This window comes from Saccopteryx bilineata, chromosome 3 (genome assembly GCF_036850765.1).
Source record: "Saccopteryx bilineata isolate mSacBil1 chromosome 3, mSacBil1_pri_phased_curated, whole genome shotgun sequence".
NCBI lineage: Eukaryota > Metazoa > Chordata > Mammalia > Chiroptera > Emballonuridae > Saccopteryx > Saccopteryx bilineata.
This window is the reverse complement of record NC_089492.1, coordinates 31,454,297-31,468,356: the sequence shown is the minus strand read 5'-3', so window position 1 is coordinate 31,468,356 and position 14,060 is coordinate 31,454,297. Positions and strand designations below refer to the sequence as shown.

Here is a 14,060-nt window from a genome sequence, read left to right as displayed (position 1 = left end):
TCAGATTAAGACAAATAATTTCCAAAATATCAAAAATATTTTATTAAAATTTTGCAAAGTAATATAGTAGAGATTCTGGGAAACGTTTATAAGGTTTATATCCTAGTTTGATATGGTTGACTTTTAATGATCTTGTAATTAAAATCATTTTATTCCTTAAATTGCCTTTACTTATTCAGCAAAAATTTTTGAACATATTTTTTAGGCATAACCCTATGCTAAAATAGGGGAAATGGTGCTGAACAAGATCTGGTCTCCTCCCTCAAGCAGCTTAAAGTCTAGAAGGAAGATAGAGAAGTAAATAAGTGATTACAATGTAGAGTGAAAGTGTAAAAAGTAATTATGGTATGTTGATTCAATAAGAATACTTCCCTTTAGTGCAACATTTTAATGAATCACTTCAATTATATCATTTAAAGCTCTCTACTAATTGAAATGCAGGTGTATAGAAAACTGAAGTTACATCAAGTTATCTAAATTGCCCAATATTAAATAATTTAAGTGTCAAAGTTACGATAGGAATCTTTTGACCCTCAAGTCCAGGGTTCCTCCTACTTCTCTGTAGAATGCCTTGAAATAAACTGAGACAAGAAAAACAAGTGACTCTCAGCATTGTAGAAGGTAGCAATACATTCTCAGAAGATAATTCATGATTTCTTATAGCCTCTAACCATCAAAAAGTATTTTTCTGATTTAATAGCAACAAAAGTATTTGAGAAGCATTCTTAAACAGTTGTTCTTAGCTTTATGCAAACCAAGCATAAAATTTTTTTTAAATAAAAGAATACAATAATTAAAACAATACATATTCTTTTGCACTTGAGTGTCCTAGATGCTCCTGTTTAGTCTATTTAAAATCTTCCAGTTACGTGAATCTGAAAGGGTCTTTAGCCAAAATCAGTCAACAAGGTAAGACAATGAAGTGTGAATACTTAGAAATATAAAATTGAACTTTTTAAATCAGTGCTTTTTAAGTGCATTTCCAGAAACTTAATCCCATGAACTGATGCTTCAAAATAAATGGTTTTATGTCAATAAATTTGAAAACTACTACAAATATTGTCTCCCTTTATGATTCATAGTATATATACATCAGCACTCTGAGAAGTCCTGTAATGAAGTTTTGTTTAAACCAGCAATTTGCAAACTTTATGATGGACTCTTTTAGTGTAATACTTTCAAATTTTATCTGGGAAGTGTGCTTTAAACTCAATGACATAGTTTAATTTTCCATTTCTAACTTTGGCTTTTATTCTCTCAGAGAAATAAAAAGTTTTATCTTGCTGAGTTTAAGTATAAGATTGCTATGTAAAATTTGAGGTTGTCCCGAAGAGATCCTAGGAGCTAAGAAAATTAACTATAGAAATTGATTCTGTCCTTTTTTTTAAAAAAAAGGACAGTTGGGACTAGGAAAAGAATTGTAAAATCAAATTGAAATTATCAAGTCTGAAAAGGAAAGAAGTATATTATCCAAGGAATATGTGAAGATTTATCTTTCAAGTGATAACACTATTAGAGGGGACATAAAAATAGCTTCTATAATTCAACAAATATCATGATCATTAATAATTTTTGCTAACTTTTCATTTTATTTTAAATTTTCTTTCACTCTGTCCAGGGAATCACTTCAAACAAAGCCATAAAACCACAGTGTAAAGAGATGTTGATGATGACCCATTTTCTATCATTTCTATCTTTTTCTGTACTCCAGTAATACATTGGCTTTGGATCTTTGTTGCTGAGATCAATGGAATTTACAGTTCTCGAGCTCCATTTATGTTGTGTGTGTGTGTGTGTGTGTGTGTGTTCATGTGTACCATACTCTATCATGTGCCTAGTAGGAGAGTCTCTATTTCTCATTTTCCTCTAATTTAATACTTTCTTATTTCTAATTATCTAGACTTCCAGGGTTAGTTTTACATTTTCACTTACTGGTTATGTAAGCCATAAGTCTAATATCTAATATTTTAAAAAATCATTAAATTTTACTATATCTATCATTTGTTGGAATACTCACTGTTTATTCAAAGAATAAAAAAAATTTACGCCCTGGACAGTTGACTCAGTGGTAGAGCATCGGCCTGACATGTGAATGTCCCAGGTTCAGTTCCCAGTCAGGGTACACAGGAGAAGTGCCTGCTTCTCCACCCTTCTTCTTCTCTCTTTCTCTCTTCCTCCCCTCCCTCAGCCATGGCTCAATTGGTTTATGCAAGTTGGCTTCCGTCGCTGAGAATGGCTCAGTGGCCTCCACCTCAGGTGCTACAAAATAATGGCTCCTGTTGCAATGGAGCAATTTCCCCAGAGGGGCAGAACATTGCCCCCTAATGGGTTTGCTGGGTGGATCCCAGTTGGGACTTGTGAAGGAGTCTATCTCTCTGCCTCTCCTCCTCTCACTAAAAAAAATAAAATGGAAAATTTTTACATATTATGTAGAAGAAACAAGCAATTTTTCTTATATTTAAGAATATATAAAGTATCAATCAAGGTCTATCAGTATAATGAGTGAGTATTATAAGTGAGATATCTATAGACTTAATCAATATATAGCTATTTCATTGTCCTTTTATTCTTTCAAAATCTTCACTTTATTTTTGTTATAGTTTTAATATAACGTAGTAATCTTAGCACCATCTTTGTTCAGTGCTTTATTCGCTGAAAAAATGGTATTATATATCAAGATTCTGCTCTAGCCTGACCAGGTGGTGGCACAGTGGATAGAGCACCGGACTGGGATGCAGAAGACCCAGATTCAAGACCCCGAGGTCACCAGCTTGAGCGTGGGCTCATCTGGTTTGAGCAAAAGCTCAACAGCTTGGACCCAAGGTCGCTGGCTCGAGCAAGGGGTTAATCGGAAGGCCCACGGTCAAGGCACATATGAAAGAGCAATCAATGAACAACTAAGGTGTCGCAATGAAAAATTGATGATTGATGCTTCTCATCTCTCTCCATTCCTGTCTGTCTGTTCCTATCCCTCTCTCTGACTCTGTAAAAAAAAAAAAAAAAAAAAGATTCTGCTCTAAGGAAATAAATTTAGAATTTAGGTTCAATCTGTATAAGTAGTTATAAGTACAAAAATAAAAAGAACCTGTAATCTAAGCTGTCTCCTCTCAGAAAACAATGATATTTAAGGGGTACTGAAATTTTTGTTTTCTGGGAGCACACCCTTCATCAGTTCTGGCTCTGCCTTATTGCCAGTGTCTAGAACATTGTGAAGTGTATCATAGGTCCTCAACCAATACTGGTGAATAATGAATGGATGGATAAATACCTATTTCAGTAACTTATTTTAAATGTTTTTTTTTTTTAATATTAGAATAGCTAAACTTAGAAATGGATTGGAAAGATACTATTCACTAATCCTTTATCTGCCATGGAAAAATTGTAATTATCATGTTCTCTCTCCTTGGTTGTAAGTTTTCTTGGTAATAATTCACTCTTAAAATTTTAATATAATGCTTCTCTCTCATGGTCAGACTATTAAACACAGAAAACCATAAACCATGATTTGGAAGGGACTTTAGAAATTATCTAACACTCTGAGCTAAAGTAGGACTCTTTCGATATCTGTGACTCCCAAACCAAGATCATAAATCACTGGGGTAGCATTTTTTTTGTTTTGTTTGGGGTTTTTTTTTGTATTTTTCTGAAGTTGGAAACAGGGAGGCAGACAGACTCCCACATGCGCCCGACCGGGATCCACCAGGCATGCCCACCAAGGGGTGATGCTCTGCCCATCAGGGGTGCTGCTCTGTTGCATCCAGAGCCATTCTAGCGCCTGAGGCAGAGGCCATAGAGCCAACCTCAGGGCCCAGGCCAACTTTGCTCCAATGGAGCATTGGCTGCGGGAGGGGAAGAGAGAAACAGAGAGGATGGAGAGGGGAGAGGTGGAGAAGCAGATGGGCGCTTCTCTTGTGTGCCCTGGCCGGGAATCCAACCCGAGACTCCTGCACACCAGGCTGACGCTCTACCATTGAGCCAACCGGCCAGGGCCTGGGGGAGCATTTTAAAAATACAAAATCTCTGTCCTTGACATTAGAATTTTATCCCAGTGTATCTAGACATGATGGTTCATAACCCTATACAATATCACTGATAGTTGATTTTCTAATCTGCCTGAAGAATTCAGAGCTCTCTACCTTATGAAGAAGTTCTTGATATTCTTGGACATTTAGAACTATACCATGGTGATCATGTCATAAGGTATATAAATGTTGAACAACAATATTGTACATCTAAAACTCATATAAGACTGTCAACTATATTTAAATAAAATATTTAAACTGTTTTCTTAAAAATATTTTTAAAAAGACTTATCTCAATTGAGCCAAATCTTAACTGCCTATAACTTTTTAAATAGTTTAATGACTTAACTTGAGAGTGATTATAAAGATTGAGTTTTAATTATCTTTTAATTAAACATATCTAATGCACACCTTTGTATTTAAGATATATTTCACAACTTTAAGAATGTGAAAGATGGATTGGAAGGGAGAGTTGTGCAGTAACTATCATCTCAGAATGGAACAAGTAATATTTAACCCATATATATATATATATAATATATATAATATATATATAAAACCACTGTGTTAATATATAAATAAATACATTAATATTAACAACATAATATAATATATAATAATATTAATATATATACACATAATTCTTTTTTGGTACTGTTACTTGTGTTTTTCATACTGCTTTAATATATGTGGAGGTTTTTTTTCTTTCAATAGAACAAAACGCTATCACTATCCAATTTTATTGAGAGTCACTACAAGATTTTTAAGCAATTAAGTGATTATTTTTTAAAAAAGTATTAGAGTTCTTAGTCTTTCTACCACAATGTTATTTACAATAATGAAATAACAACCTAAAAAATAAAATTAAGACAAGTAAGAAAAATGTCATTTCATGATGTATTGTAGACATTTTCTTTTCTGCAGTTTTATAGTTCTGAATTTGTATCTAGGAAATAAATTGTTCTGATACTATAGTTTCTAATTTATGGCCAAAGTATACTTCTACTAAAAAGTAATTTTCATATTCTCCAAATGTGTTTAAACCATTCTTACTGTTATTTTTAAAGAATTATTTACCTTTACCACAAAAACAATACATACCCAGGAGAAATTCTGTCTTGGTATTTGAATAGTGTTTATTTCCACATATCTTATTTATCTCTACTACATTTGTATTTATATATGCATTTCACCGCTATATATAATTTTTCTTCCATTGAGGTTATCATACAATTTGATATTAAATCAATACATCATACATCTTGTATTGAAAGTTTGCAAAGAGCTTCAAATAGTAAAAATTTACCACTTCAGCACAATTTTAAAACATTGTAAGTTTCTAACAATGCTATGGAAAAGGAAAGGATTTAAATGATAGAGAAAAGAACAAAATGATATTGAAATGGTTAGTTAATATATTTTCTTAAAGAAATACTATATAAATTGTGCTATAAAGCATTTTTATTCGTCTTTGGAATAAAATAAAATCTAGTCACTACCTAGAGACTTGTTCATAAAATGTAAATAGCTAATATTCCTATTAGCCATAGTAAGACTCTAGAACCAAATTATTTATATTGAAAAAATCTAACTATTCCCTTTTTTTCTGATTTAATGCAACAGATATCAAGACCTTAATCATCAGCACAGTTACTGCAAAGAATGATGATAAACTAAAATCTCTATATTCCTTCAATGTTTTTTTTCAATTTTGATTTTCTTTTTTTCATTATTTAAAATTTTCATTTACATAAATTTATAAGAAAAGTTTCTAACCCTCATAGCTTTTAAGCTGTATTGAGTATTACAGTTTTTAACTTCAATAACAATGGGAACATCAGTGAATCAACTTTTCTTTAAGAATTAAAATAACTGTGAACCTAATGGAGCCACAGAGCTACAAGAAAACAAAAGATAAAATGACTATAGAAAATCCTCATACATTGGCCCTGGCTGGTTGGATCAGTGGTAGAGCGTCGGCCTGGCATGCAGGAGTCCCGGGTTTGATTCCCGGCCAGGGCACACAGGAGAAGCGCCCATCTGCTTCTCCACCCCTCCCCCTCCCCTTCCTCTCTGTCTCTCTCTTCCCCTCCCACAGCCGAGGCTCCATTAGAGCAAAAGATGGCCCGGGTGCTGGGGATGGCTCTGTGGCCTCTGCCCCAGGCGCTAGAGTGGCTCTGGTCGCAACAGAGTGAAGCCCCGGATGGGCAGAGCATCGCCCCCTGGTGGGCATGCCAGGTGGATCCCAGTCGGGTGCATGCAGGAGTCTGTCTGACTGCCTCCCCATTTCCAACTTCAGAAAAATACAAAAAGAAAGAAAGAAAGAAAGAAAATCCTCATACATCAATAATTACCTTAAATGTAAGTGGACCAAATTCACTAATGAAGAAGCACAGAGTAGCAGATTGGGTCAAAAACAAAACCTATCCTTATGCTGCCTTCAGGAGATACATCTAAATGCCAAATACAAAGATAGACTCAAAGTGAAAGGGTGGAAAATGATTCTCCAAGCAAATAACATTCACAGAAAAGCAGGTAGAGCCATACTTATTTCTGAAAAAATAGATTTCAAGATAACAAAGGTAGCAAGAAACAAAGATGGACATTTTAAAGTGATAAAGGAGACATTATACCAAGAAGACATAGCACTTCTTAATATATGTATATGCATCCAATCAGGGAGATAAAGAAAGCAACGACTAGCAGAACTAAAGGGAGAAACAGACAAAAACACAACAGAATTGGTGATCATAGTACTACAGTGACAGCCCTAGATAGACCATCCAAAAGAAAATTAATAAAGAAATACAGGCCTTAAATGACACATTACACTAAGTGGACATAATTGACATTTACAGAGCCTTTCATTCTAGAATATCACATTATATATTCTTCCCCAGTGCACATGGCACTTCTCGAGGATAAACTGTATGTTGATTCACAAAACTAACTTCAACAAATTCAAGAACATTGAAATTATACTAAGCATATTCTGTGACCACAATGCTTTGAAACTAGAAATCAACTGAACAAAAAGGAAATAAACCCCCAAATATGTAGAGGTTAAACAACAGACTACCAAAAAAATGATTGAGTCAAAGAAGAGCTAAAAGGTGAGATCAAAGGTTTATAGAAACATGAGAATCATAATAGGACATATAAAAACATCTGGGATGCAATGAAAGTGGTAATAAGAGGGAAGTTTATGGAATTACAAGCCTATTTTAAAAAACAAGGAAAATCCCAAGTAAACAACCTAACATTACATATTAAACAATGAGGAAAATAAGAACAAAAGCAAACAAAAGTTAGCAGAAAAAAGGAAATAATAAAAATTAGAGCAGAAATGAATGAAATAGAAAACAAGAAGACTATATAAAAAATTAATACAATGAAGACCTGGTTTTTTGAAAAGGTTAATAAAATTGACAAACTCCAGGCTAGACTCACTAAGGAAAAAGAGAAAAGACTCATATTACTCATAGTGTAATGTGGACAGGACCAGATGGCTTTGTGAGTGAATTCCACCAAACATTCAAAGAGGATATACCACATAAACCAAAAAGAGTATAAAAATCATATGATTTTATCAATATTTATGAAAAAACAAGTGATAAAATACAACATCCATTTATAATTAAAACATTCAATAAAAGAAAAGAACCTCAACATACTAAAGGTCATACATGACAAACCCCTAGCCAATATCATACTCCATAGTATGGAGTATGATAATTCTAGAGGAAAATCTAAATTTTCCTCTAGAATCAGGATCAGGACAAGGATGCCCACTCTCGCCACTCTATTCCACATAGTTCTGAAACTCCTAGCCAGAGCTATTAGGCAAGACAAAGCAATAAAAAGCATCCAAATTGGGAAAGAAAAAGTATAAGTGTCACTTTGCAGATGACATAATTCTTTATATAGAAAACCTTAAAGACTCCAAAAAAACATTATTAGAAACAATAAACAAATACAGTACAGTTGCAAGATACAAAGTCAATGTACAAAAACCCACGGTTTTCCTATATATTAACAATAAAACTTCAGAAAAAGAAATGAAAAAGTAATTCCTTTTACAATTGCAAGAAAACAATAAAATACCTGGGAATAAACTTAACAAAGGATGTGAATGATCTATACACTAAAAACTGAAAACCTAAATATAAGATCTGAAACAACATATTACATAGAAGAAAACATAAGTACTAAATTTATAGACCTTGGACAGAGAGAACATTTTATGAATTTGACCCCAAAGGCAAAGGAAATAAAGGTAAAAATAAATGAATGGGATTACATCAAACTGAAAATCTGCACAGCAAAAAAAAAAAAACCCACCATCAAAACAAAAAGGTGGAGCAATGAATAGAGCATCGGACTGGGATGCGGAGAACCCAAGTTCGAGACCAGCTTGAGTGTGGGCTCATCTGGTTTAGCAAAGCTCACCAGCTTGGACCCAAGGTCACTGGCTTGAGCAAGGGGTTACTCAGTCTGCTGAAGGCCCACAGTCAAGGCACATATGAGAAAGCAACAATGAACAACTAAAGGTGTTGCAACGAAAAACTGATGATTGATGCTTCTCATCTCTCTCTATTCCTATCTGTCCCTATCTATCCCTCTCTCTGACTCTCTCTCTGTCTCTGTAAAAAAAAAAAAAAGGCAACCCACCGAATGATATTTGCAACAAAACTCCAACAAGGGGTTAATAACAAAATTATATAGATCATAGATATCAATGGAAAACAAACTCCAATTTTAAAAATTGGCAGAGGACCTAAACAGACGCCTTTTTCAAGAAGACATACAAGTTGGGCCAACAGATACATGAGAAGATGCTCATCTTCACTAGTTATTAAGGAATTGCAAATCTAAACTACAATGAGATATCACCTCACACTTGTTAACATGGCTGTTCTCAACAAGTCAGCTAATAAGAAGTGTTGGAGAGGTTGTGGAGAAAAAGGAACCCTCATTCACTGCTGGTGGGAATAAAAACTGGTAAACCACTATGAAAAACAGTAGGGATATTCCTCAAAGATTTAAGAATAGAGTTACCATATGACCCACAAACCCCCCTTCTGGGTATCTACCCAAAAAGTTTGAAAACATTTATTCACAAAGGTATATTCACTCCTATGTTCATTGCAGTATTATTCACAGTGTTCAAGACAGGGAAACAACCAAAGTGTTCTTTGATAGATGATTGAATAAAGAAGATACGGTACATATATACTATGTAATACTGCTCAGCCATAAGAAAAGATTAAATACTGCCATTTGTGATAACATGGACAGACTTTGAAAATATAATGCTAAGTGAAGTAAGTCAGACAGAAAAATCTAGGAACCATATGATTTCACTCACATGGGTTATAAAACTGAAACTCAAAAAAACAGACAATATGTTGGTTACCAGAGGGAAGAGAAGGGGCCCTGGCCAGTTGGCTCAGTGGTAGAGCGTTGGCCTGGCGTGCAGGAGTCCCAGGTTCGATTCCCAGCCAGGGCACACAGGAGAAGCGCCCATCTGCTTCTCCACCCCTCCCCCTCTCCTTCCTCTCTGTTTCTCTCTTCCGCTCCCACAGCCAAGGCTCCATTGGAGCAAAGTTTGGCCCAGGCACTGAGGATGGCTCCATGGCCTCTGCCTCAGATGCTGGAATGGCTCTGGTCACAACAGAGCGGCGCCCCAGATGGGCAGAGCATCGCCCCCTGGTGGGCATGCATGGTGGATCCCGGTCGGGTGCATGCGGGAAGACTCCTCCCCGTTTCCAACTTTAGAAAAAAAAATACAGAGGGAAGAGAAGGTAGTAAAGAGGGCCAGATATATGGTAATGGAAGATAATTTGACTTTGGGTGGTGGGCACACAATACAATATACATATCTTCTATCATGGAAATGTACTGTTGAAATTTATATAATCCTATTAATTAATATAACCATTATAAATTTAATTAAAAATTTAAATAAAAATAATTAGATACTTTGTCTCAGAATATTACTACATAATAGCTTATATAACTTTTATGCCATGACAAAAACTAATAGAATGCTAAGATTATAACTGCATTTAAATTTGCATTCAATTTATCAAAATCCTAACATAGAATGATAATAATAGTGATTACATTCTTAAATTCATAGCAAAATAAATTGCGTAGGCATAACAGCTACCCCTCATTTCTTTTTATTTCAGTAATAAATGTCTATTCAAGAAGGTGTTTTGTTCAAGCCAAGGATTAAGTTTCTTTAGTGCTAGATTGACAATAGCATGCTTGATGTCTTCACTGAGTCAATAACTATCTCTGGTTCTAGTATTTGCATAATAATGAAAATCACATACAACAAATACCTTAATGATCCTTTAGATAGTTCAGTGAGGAGGCTAAGATTTTTAACTTTCTTAGAATAATATCTTAATTGTTCCTCCTAACTATACAGAAACAGTTGTTTATTGTATCTGGTATTGACCAACTAGAAACAAACTAAATAAAATTATTAATCATATTTTCTCCCACGCTTTACCAGAAATAGGAAATTAGCCATAGAAACTGCCTACACAAAGGTAGCAGATGTGCTCTAAAGGCAGCTCTCACAGAATTTTCTCCAGACTTATTAAATTTAATTTCTATGACTCCTCCAGTTAGTGTTCTTACACTAGTCTGGGCACTCAAGTGCAAAGCAGGTGATATAAGTGATTATAATTCAGATTCAAGGAAGAAGCAATGCTGGGATTGTGGCCAGCTGCAGAGCACCTGCTCCCTTATAGAGACACTGCTGCTCAGCTTCAGCTGTCCTTGTCTCTCAGGAATGCAGTGTTGCCAGATCTGATGTTTCAGGAAACCAAAATTTCTGATTCCTGTGTTAACTTGGTCCAAAGGGAGTGTATCCGTGGGCCAGATCCACTGTGTGGGCTACCTGTCGGCAGCTGAAATAGTAATTATTGTTGGAATGATGACTCTGAATTACTAAAAGTTCCAAGTGATCAAAACAGGAATAAGTAGTTTTCTTTATATCACTCTAAGTCAGCAAACTGTTCATATGTTTTAGAACATTTTTTAATAATGTAAGTACCAACATATTAGACAGAACATTGTCTTTTTAAAATATTCTTCTTAATGATTATCTAGAAAGATGATAGATAGATAGATAGATAGATAGATAGATAGATAGATAGATAGATAGATAGATGTTTCTTAGAAATAAATAAACAATTAAACTCTGGCTATTTGCCTCAAAATAATAAGATGTTACATGGACTTGTTGTGTAGAATATTATAAAGCCTTTAACCAATACAGAAAGAAGAGCTGTGAAGGACTTTAAGTATCTAAGAGTGAAACAAATTATAGAAATGCTAAATGAGTATAAGTAAATTATGTTGCTCATTTGGAAAACTTTTCTATATTCTATATGATTACTTAGATTATGGGGACATTAAATTAAGTTTTATTGGAATTTAATAGAAATTAAATTAAATTTCTATTAAATTCTATTGGAAAACAGAAAACAGTTAATTTGGTTTTAATAAAGCAGCTCTTCAATGCAAAATTAAATACTATTGCTGATTGGTTTAGGGTTTACATAAAATACAGTGAGTTAGATTAAAGTTTATGACTTTCAGCTAGTAGTTTTGGAATTTTGGAGATACTATTTAATTTATCACTTTGTTTTTAACTCAGATCAAGTGTGTGTCTAAAACGAAATGAGCATGGCATTATGATATTATTACTTGTAAAGATGAATAAGATTTAAAAAACACCTTTGTTTATCTGTCTAACTTAAGTGTAAATAGTAATAATATACGTTTTATATTGATTTTTAAATCATAAAATGCTTATCTTACATTAAGTATAATAAAGCATTGTGTGAATTTACAATAATTCTATATACAAGGTGGGACAAAAGTAGGTTTACAGTTCTTAGTATATGAGACAGCTAATTCTTGTATTATTATTTAATTATTCTATTTTCCATATGAACAACTGTAAACGTACTTTTGCCTCACAGTGTACAGTGAGTTACATCAATATATTTTAGAAATCTGCTCATGCTTTACCTTTCTTCTGATCTAGCAACTCAACTTTATTTATACTAGTGTAATTCAGGTCTGGCCAAAATTCATCACACAAAATTATATAAATTATATATCAGCACAAGTGTGTGTGTTGGCATATATTTAATATTTCATGGATATCTTATAATCTAATGTATTCAAATAAACTTATACTTTTAGAGTAATAGAACTTTAAAAATTTCTGTGGGAATACTTTTGAAAGATAATTTATCTTTAAGAATTTTAGGAGAGCGGCCCCTGGAGGCGTTGCAGATGTGGCTGCAGTGCTACTCTGTGTCATCAGGTGGCAGAGAGAAGAGAGGCTTGTATCTGCTAGCCTGGTGTCCTGGCCGTGGACGCTGGATGATTGATAGCCTGACACCTGCAATAAATAAATAAATAAATAAATAAATAAATAAATAAATAAATAAATAAAAGAATTTTCAGAGAATGTAATTATGAGCAAAATAATTACATTTTCTATTGATTGGTTATGTGTAGTATTGTCTTTTGCTTTAATCAACAAAATGTAATATCTTAAAATTATTATCTTATTTGGGAAATTTTGTCTTCTCCGTTTTTGTACTGAATTGTGAGATATCTAATAGCCTTATTAAATTTCTGGTTACTTTCAGGCTGCCCAATATTTGTATAACTTACATATTTAGTTTACGGGAGTTCTTAAACCATTGAACTGATTTCTTCTTAGGACATTTACATTTTGATTACATAGACTGTTTAGACTCTATCAGGGACACAGTAAATAGAAATGGACAGCAAGCAGTTCTGGGCAGAATATGCTATGACCTTGCTTGCACTGGCATTGGCTACTAAAGTTTCAGCAGAGGAAACATATTATGATAAGGAAGTAAAAATACCTCTGATAACTAAGAAAGTTATTACAATGATAGAAGATTTTTTTGCCCAGTTTCACTTGTATATTATGATAAATAAATATAAAAATTTTAGAATTCTTTAGTATGAGAGATAATTATTACTACAAAGAATTTTTTAAGAAAGGATGTTTATGGGAATGTCATCAGAAAAATACTTGATATAGATTCATTCTAGGCTCTGGCCAGGTGGCTTAGTGCATAGAGCATCCTTCTGGTGCCAAGGTCGTAGATTCAGCCCCCATTAGGAAACATACAAGAAGCAACCAGTGAGCGCACAATTAAGTGGAATAACTAAGTGGAACAATGAATCAATGCTTCTCTCTCTCTCTTATTCAATCTCTGTCTCTCATATCAATGTAAAATTTTTTAAGTGAAGATTCACTCTATTTTCAGTTGATAATTATAAAATTTATAATTACTGTTTTATGATTAGTCTACAGGAATGCTGTAAATCCAGATTTTCTCAGTGTTCTCTCCAAAACAAAATTCAGAGTACAAATAAAGCATGTTTGGTCTGGAAGTGTATTATCAAGTTCTACCTGACTGGTGCCTGTGAACAAGTGCTCCCAGGTGAAGCTGAGAAAGAACAATGTGACCATTCTTGCCTGTCACATTACTACAGTCTCACTCAAAATAAAGCTCATGGTGAATGAAAAATTACAGGGTCCTAGAGCCGCAAAAGTGAAACACCCTTACCCGTTGAATGGCAAAAGCAAATGCATGTATGGATAGAAATCTTGATTGAGATTGTCATGTTTAATAACATATTTCAGAGATCTAATTTTTCTTAAGCATAGTAAAGTTCTTGTATTTTAGACAAATATAGAGCACATTGTGATGAGCAGAATTAATGTCCAACAACTTTCTATATTTCCATATGTTACAGTGGAAACAGCATTCAATTGGATAGATTCTAATTCCATTTGGCTGTTAGCACTTTGTGAAACGTGGGGCAAGTATTTTCATTTCTTTGGTTTCTCAAACATATATAGAGAAAACTAGTTTATCTTTAAGTCTCTTTCATCTATACAATTCATATTTAGATTATTAGATAATTTTAACATTTAAGCAACTTTCAACTTTTAATCTA

General features: G+C 33.8%; 1 protein-coding gene and 1 non-coding gene across 50 annotated transcripts in view; both read left to right on the top strand.

Moving 5' to 3' along the window:
• Positions 1 to 14,060, top strand: part of RIMS2 (regulating synaptic membrane exocytosis 2) — a 653,442-nt gene that overhangs the window by 510,653 nt on the left and 128,729 nt on the right. The window lies entirely within an intron of this gene.
• LOC136332424 (small nucleolar RNA SNORA17) lies at positions 12,326 to 12,457 on the top strand. Its single transcript, XR_010730688.1, has one exon. It is a non-coding gene; the product is annotated as a small nucleolar RNA SNORA17 (small nucleolar RNA).